General features: G+C 45.2%; 1 pseudogene; it reads right to left on the bottom strand.

The window, feature by feature from the left end:
- Positions 1-207: 207 nt before the first annotated feature.
- LOC105004374 lies at positions 208-1,201 on the bottom strand (annotated as a pseudogene).
- Positions 1,202-7,113: the final 5,912 nt, after the last annotated feature.

Raw genomic sequence — 7,113 nt, 5'->3', positions numbered from 1 at the left:
CACAACCATGGGAGGAGAGAAGAGGTCAGGCACTGGGAGGGAGGAAGTACTTTAGATCTAGCAGGGAGATATTGGCTGCAGGGGCACTTTGGCCACTGGATTTTTGTTTGATTTTTAGTTTTCCTCTAGGAGGCAGGATTCATCTGCTCTTCCTCAGACTCTGCTGTCATCTCTGACTCTGATGAGCTACTGCTGGAATCGTCGCCATCATCCAAGAAAAATTCTCCTCACTCTGATCACTCCTGCTGCCCTTCCCCTCTCCTCATCCTCATCCTGGTCTTCAGTACTTGTAGACTCTATGAGCTCTGACTCCCCCTCAGAATCTGAGCAGAAAGGTTTCTCTTTCCTCTTCTACTGATTTGATCTTGTAGTCCATTCAGGTATTTACAAGTTGTGCACAGATGGATCTGGGACTTCCTCTGGACAGTCTGGGAGCTCTTGGTAGCCTGTGACCATGGCATGGAGCAGATGGGACAGTAAGTCCATGAGGAAGTGATCCTGGTCTTTGAAGGATGATTCCAAGACTGGGACTGGTTTGGGTGCTAGAGCATCTTGGCATGGTGGCTGAGGGCCCCACACTACTCCAAAGGGGCCATAAATTGCTGGGTGAAGTGAACTTGGTCTCTGATATCACAGTTCTTGTTACACTTGGTCAGACTCAGTACAGATAGGGTCAGCAGTTGTGATCTGCTTAGAGTTGGTCAGGTAAAGCTTGGCCACCAGGTTGATGACAACTTGCAGCTTAAACAACTTGGCTGTTTATCTCAGGATGTCAGATGTAATCCTAGGAACATGCTCACAACACTCACCCATGAGCCACAGGATGCTGGCTCAGGTGCCATGGGCACCTGGATGTTCTCTATGAGCTTTGCCAAGTGTTTGATGATCACATACTATGCTGGGTACATCTGCAGCAGTTTCTTCATGATGACTACTGACTCTGTGATCATGAACTTATCACAGTTGCACCAGGTCATTGATACAGATGTCACCTATTTGGCCTATATTAGGTGTCCAGTGGCTTGGACCATGGCTGCAGTAAAGTCCTTGTATGTGCTGAGAATGTAGGTTTGGAATTTCTGTAGGGAAATATGGGTGTTAGTCTCATATGCCAGGTTGGTCAGTGCTTCCAGCATCAGGATCTTATCTGGGTGGGGTTGATGGGCCTGATGTAGAAACTCTTCTAGTAGGGCTCAAACATATCTGGGCACAATGGACATGGCGGCTAATTCTGGAGCATCACATACTGTACTACACTGCAGGCAGAGGATGGGGCCTTCAGTTGGGGCAAGGGGCAGCAGGTAGGGGGAGAAGGGAAGTGGGGCAAATAGGAGGGAGGAAAGGAGAAGTGGGAGGGGGGCACAAGTGGGTAGAGGACATCGATGAGAGGAGGACAGGCCTTGGATCAGTACAGGGGTAGGTGAGCTAGGCTGGGGAAGTTGGAGAGGGTGTGATGCACTAGGAGTCCTAGAGAAGCCTTGTTTTTAAGAGTACAAACTATTTTCTTTAACCACTTATAGTGTAATGATTTGCAATTAGGAAAAATAGCTCCTCCCTTAAAGAAAGCTCCTTCCATCAGTTGCTGGCAGTCCAGTGGAGGGCCCAGGTTCATTCCCTTCATTCCCTGATTGGGGAACTAAGATCCCACCAGCTGCACGGCCAAAAAAAAAGTTGCTGGCAGTCGACACAGAGGACAACCAGCAAGTGAGCAAGTAAACAAGCTGGGAGAGCCAGGAGGGCTATGCCAGAGAATAATAGACTGCCGGTTATAAAGCCCAGCCTTTCTCAAGGTGGCAAGAACAAATGTATCCAGTCCTGCTGCTGCTGCTTCTGCTAAGTCTCGTCAGTCGTGTCCGACTCTGTGCGACCCCATAGATGGCAGCCCACCAGGCTCCTCGGTCCCTGGGATTCTCCAAGTAAGCACACTGGAGTGGGGTGCCATTGCCTTCTCCGGCATCCAGTCCTACAAGTCTGTGAAACCTTGTGGATAGTATTTTGTAGATTTCTCCTAGAGGATCAAGTGAATCAGAAAAACGGGGAAGACCTGCGTTACTTCAGTATTTACACGATTCTCCTGCTGCTGCTAAGTTGCTTCAGTCGTGTCCGACTCTGTGCGACCCCATAGACCGCAGCCCACCAGGCTCCCCCGTCCCTGGGATTCTCCAAGGCAAGAACACTGGAGTGGGTTGCCATTTCCTTCTCCAATGCATGAAAGTGAAAAGTGAAAGTGAAGTCGCTCAGTCGTGTCCGACTCTTAACCACCCTATGGACTGCAGCCTACCAGGCTCCTCCATCCATGGGATTTGCCAGGCAAGAGTGACAGAGTGGGTTGACATTTCCTTCTCCAAGATGATTCTCCTAGGTAAACTTTTTTTTTTTTTTAATTTTAATTAGAGGGTAATTACTTTACAATATTGTATTGGTTTTGCCATACTTAAAAAATACCCAGTACACTAGGTTCCCGCAGCAGAACACACAGAAATTGTTTCCTAATGATTTTTATATCTAAATCTTTTTTTCCAGTTTCTTTACACTTAAGAATGTGAATTGTTTTCAGAACTATTGATGAAAACTGAAAGCTTGGAGTCCAACAAGAGGAAGTCTTTTTTTTTTTTTTTGCCGGGGGGGACGTTTAATATGGTTGATTGGAGAAGGAAGTGGCAGCCCACTCCAGTATTCCTGCCTAGCAAATCCCATAGACAGAGGAGCCTGGTGGGCTACAGTCCATGGGTCGCAGGGTCGGACATGACTGAGTGACTCACACACACACACACACACACACTATGGTTGATAGTCAACATATTAACCACTATCTTAGTGTGGAAAAACCCCATGCGGTATATGACAGATAATACGTGGACAGGGCGTGGGGGACAGTACGCGTGGACCGCAAAGGGAGGAGGGAGAAGGGGCGGAGCCTAGAGTTCAAATGAAGTTGGCCTTGTTCGGGTTGGAGCTCGCATGAGGGAGAGCTTGAAGATAGCGCCACCTGAGGGAGAGCTTGAAGATAGCGCCACCAGCCCTCAGTCCCCTGGACTGTGTTGAAGAGACGCCTGCCCCTCAGGGAAGACTTTAAGATTCACAAATAAAGCCTCATTCTCATAAAGTGGGCACTTTTGGAGCTCCCACCTGTGCACTGAGCCCTTCATCGGGTAAGTGGCCTTGGAGCTGTTTAAGTTTTCTCAGTTCGGGTCTGGAGGATGCGCGCCCCCTCTGGTTTTCAAAACTAGGGGTTTGGGGAACTTTCTCTCAGGTACAGGTATAAAAAGTCGGGGTCTAAACCCCTTTTCCCTCAGGAAGGAGCTCAGAATTCGAGTTCCCTCGGAATTGGAATTCCTTCACAGCGCAGGTCGGTGGCGGCGCTCTAACAGGTGGAGTTCCCGGTGAGATTGTGTCTCGGACTCTCGTGGCCTCATCCTCGGGGGCCTTCCCTCATTGGCTGGAGGTGTAAGAGTCACTCAGACTCTGTTGTTTGCGTTTTACCTGGAGGAAGTTGTTCTATGTATATGTAGCTGCAGATTCCATGTGTTTGTGGGAAGCGGTGAGTTCTGGGTTTTCCTACGGTGGTGGTGCCTTCCTAATGCCAGGGACAGTGCTGGAGGCTTCGAGTCTGAAATTAGGCCCAGGGGCCTGCACGGGGTAAACAAGCATCAGTTGTTCTTAATGTCTAGGTGATTCATGGACCACAGACGGAGGAACTTCCGTGAGGAATACCAGTCCTCCCTCATCTCCTGCCTCCATGTAACGGGTCAGGTGGTTGTCCGTTCCCTCTAGAGTCATATGCAGAAGGCAGGGTGTGGTCTTGCCCAGACAGTCTTGGAAATCAACATAATGGGACCATCAGTGTGATGTTTTATTGATTGTCCTAGCTCCAGAGAATTTTCTTTGAAGTCATTTTCTTGTCTTTTCACAATGGACACCTGCCCTCCCATCACCTTAATAACCCATGTCCTATTAAAAGCGTTCAGACATTACCTGAAGAACTGAAATGGTGGTGAATTTTGTTGAATCCCTTTGGGGTGTCATCTCAATTTATGTTTACTTAGCTCGTTGGCTTATGGCACTTTTTGGGGGGCACGTTTTACTACTCCAACAATGAGCTCTAGAGAGATCCAGAGGCACAGGGTCTCTCAGCATCTTGGCACTGACCTGATAGAAATCACAAGAAGCAAATGAGGAAGAGTTTAAAAATTGTGTTCTAAATAGTGCAACTATATGCTTGTAGATATTTGTAAATGCATAGGAAATTGTTTTGAAAAAACACACACCCAGGCTACACCCAAGGCAGGGAACTAGAACTGGGTGCGGGGTGGGGTGGGGGGGTAGTCAAAACTGGCCTTTATCATTATAAGTTTTCTATCCATGTAAATTTTTTTTCAAAATATCTTTTAAGTTGCTTTGGTTTTGTGTTACAGTTGTTACATTTTCAAATCCATCTTGCATATATGTTTCTATTTATTTATTTTGGCTGCACTGGGTCTTTGTTGCTGGGCACAGGTTTTCTCTAGTTGTGGAAATCAGGGGCTACTGGTTGATTGTGGTGCACGGGGCTTCTCACTGCAGTGGCTTTTGTTGTAGATTATGGTCTCCATATGGGCAGGCTTCAGTAGTTGTGGCATGTGGGCTCAGCATTTTCAGCTCTTTGGCTCTAGAACACAGGCTTAATAGTTGCATGTGTATTTTTAAAGTTGGTGATAGTATTAATGCATTTAAAAATATTTTGGGTATCTCTAGTCTAATAATAACAAAAATTATAACAATAAGTAACCCTATCACAAAACTTCTTTTTTTTAATAGAGTGAGAGGATTACAATGAAGGATTCTTTACCCCTTAAAATGTGTACTGAAGGCTTCCCTCATGGCTCAAACAGTAAAGAATCTGCCTGCAATGCAGGAGACCCAGGTTCTATCCTTGAATCAGTAAGATTCCCTGGACAAGGGAATGGCTACCTACTTTAGTATTCTTGCTAGGCAGAATTCTCTCCAGTTATGACAAAACATCACCATTTAAGCCTCTTTCAGGAACATATCTATAGAAATTTCCTGGTAGCATTTTTGGAAGAGGACTTTTTTTTCATGTGTCACCTGAATGGAGGTAGCTCTTGTTTGAAGTACAGGATCTCTGAGTGACCCAGAGTTATGTTCAAATGTATAGCTAGATCAATATCCATAGTATATGAATATATTATATAAATTAAAATAAAACACCTTGACAGAGGTAATGTTACATACATACATACTTGACATATGATACCCATGTGTTTCTTCACAGTGGGACCCTCTTTCTTAGCTGGTGTTTACCTAGCAAATGACAATTGACACTGAAAGAGCTGGATATAAATATTATGATCACTGTAGCATGGCAGAGAGAGAGAGAAGATGCTGAGTATGGCATTCAGGTTAAAGCAGTAGGTCTAAACCTTGACTGCACATTATAACTGCCTAGGGAGCTTTTAAAAAGACATAGTGGAGCCCCACTCTCATAGATTCTGATTTAATAGCCTGAGATGGGGCTCAGGCAATATTAGTTTTAAAAGCTCCCCATTTGATTTTCATGTGCAAGCAGGGTTGAAAATCACTAGAGAGGAAAAATCCATAGTGGTGAGTGGTGGAACCGACTTGGGTAACAATCAATTGGTAAGCATTTCATACTTGAATATTTTGATCAATTGTATGATCAGAACTGAGTAATGCTAATAAGGATTCTGAGACATGAGAGAAAGCAGTTGGAGTGCACACCAGGGCAGCACAATACTTTGGGACACATTGAAAAGAAGAAGAAAGACTAGAATAGATACTTTGTATTCATTCTAATGGACCTGGACAGGGTTACCTCTGAGAATTTTATATTTAGTCTAACCAAGAATTACTCAAATTTAGCTCTCTTACCTAGCTCCTTGGCTTCTCAGGAGGCTCAGTGGTAGAGAATCTGCCTGCAATACAGAAGATGTGGGTTCAATCCCTGGGTCAGGAAGATCCTCTGGAGAAGGAAATGGCAACCCACTCTGGTATTCTTGCCTGGGGAATTCAGTGGACAGAGGACTCTGGCAGACTGGTCTGATGCTGCTGCTGCTGCTAAGTCACTTCAGTTGTGTCTGACTCTGTGCGACCCCATAGACGGCAGCCCACCAAGCTCTGCCGTCCCTGGGATTCTCCAGGCAAGATCACTGGAGTGGGTCACCATTTCCTTCTCCAATGCATGAAAGTGAAAAGTGAAAGTGAAGTCACTCAGTCGTGTCCCACTCTTCTCGACCCCATGGACTGCAGCCTACCAGGCTCCTCCATCCATGGAATTTTCCAGGCAAGAGTACTGGAGTGGGGTGCCATTGCCTTCTCCGGCAGACTAGTCTATGGGGTTGCAAAATAGTTGGACATGACTTAGTGACTAAACAACAAAAACCTAATTTCTTAACCCCAGAATGAACACATACATAGAGTGATTTTCTTGCTCAAGTATTTGGTCAACATGGTCTAACTAGTGCTCAGTGATATGCTAATTTGGTAATCACACTCACAAACAGTTGATCTGGATGATTCCACTTCATTATTGAAAATACAGTCTTAACTATTATCATGTAAGTGTTATTCTTCTACAATTCTATGTTTAAATATAAAGTATGCTTCTCATCTATTCTTCCATCCGCCTTCTTCCTTCTCTCTTCTATTGTTCTATTGGCTGGCAAGGCTAGATAAGAGCTTCATTCTCTGGACATTACAAACTGTATGCATGCATATTTTGATCATAATAACATTCTTATTGATTCAGGTTATGAAATGCATGATTATTTTAAAAATGTATGCTACTATGTGAGAGTTGGACTGTGAAGAAAGCTTAGCACTGAAGAATTGATGCTTTTGAACTATGGTGTTGGAGAAGACTCTTGAGAGTCCCTTGGACTGCAAGGAGATCCAACCAGTCCATCCTAAAAGAGATCAGTCCTGGGTGTTCATTGGAAGGACTGATGCTAAAGCTGAAACTCCAATACTTTGGCCACCTAATGTGATTAGCTGACTCACTGGAAAAGACACTGATGCTGGGAAAGATTGAGGGCAGGAGGAGAAGGGGATGACAGAGGATGAGATGGTTGGATGGCATCACCCACTCAACGGACC

Source organism: Bison bison, unplaced genomic scaffold (assembly GCF_000754665.1).
Source record: "Bison bison bison isolate TAMUID 2011002044 unplaced genomic scaffold, Bison_UMD1.0 scf7180017864473, whole genome shotgun sequence".
Taxonomy (NCBI): Eukaryota; Metazoa; Chordata; class Mammalia; order Artiodactyla; family Bovidae; genus Bison; species Bison bison.
Note: the sequence above shows the minus strand (reverse complement) of the source record. Positions and strands in the feature narration are given on the sequence as shown.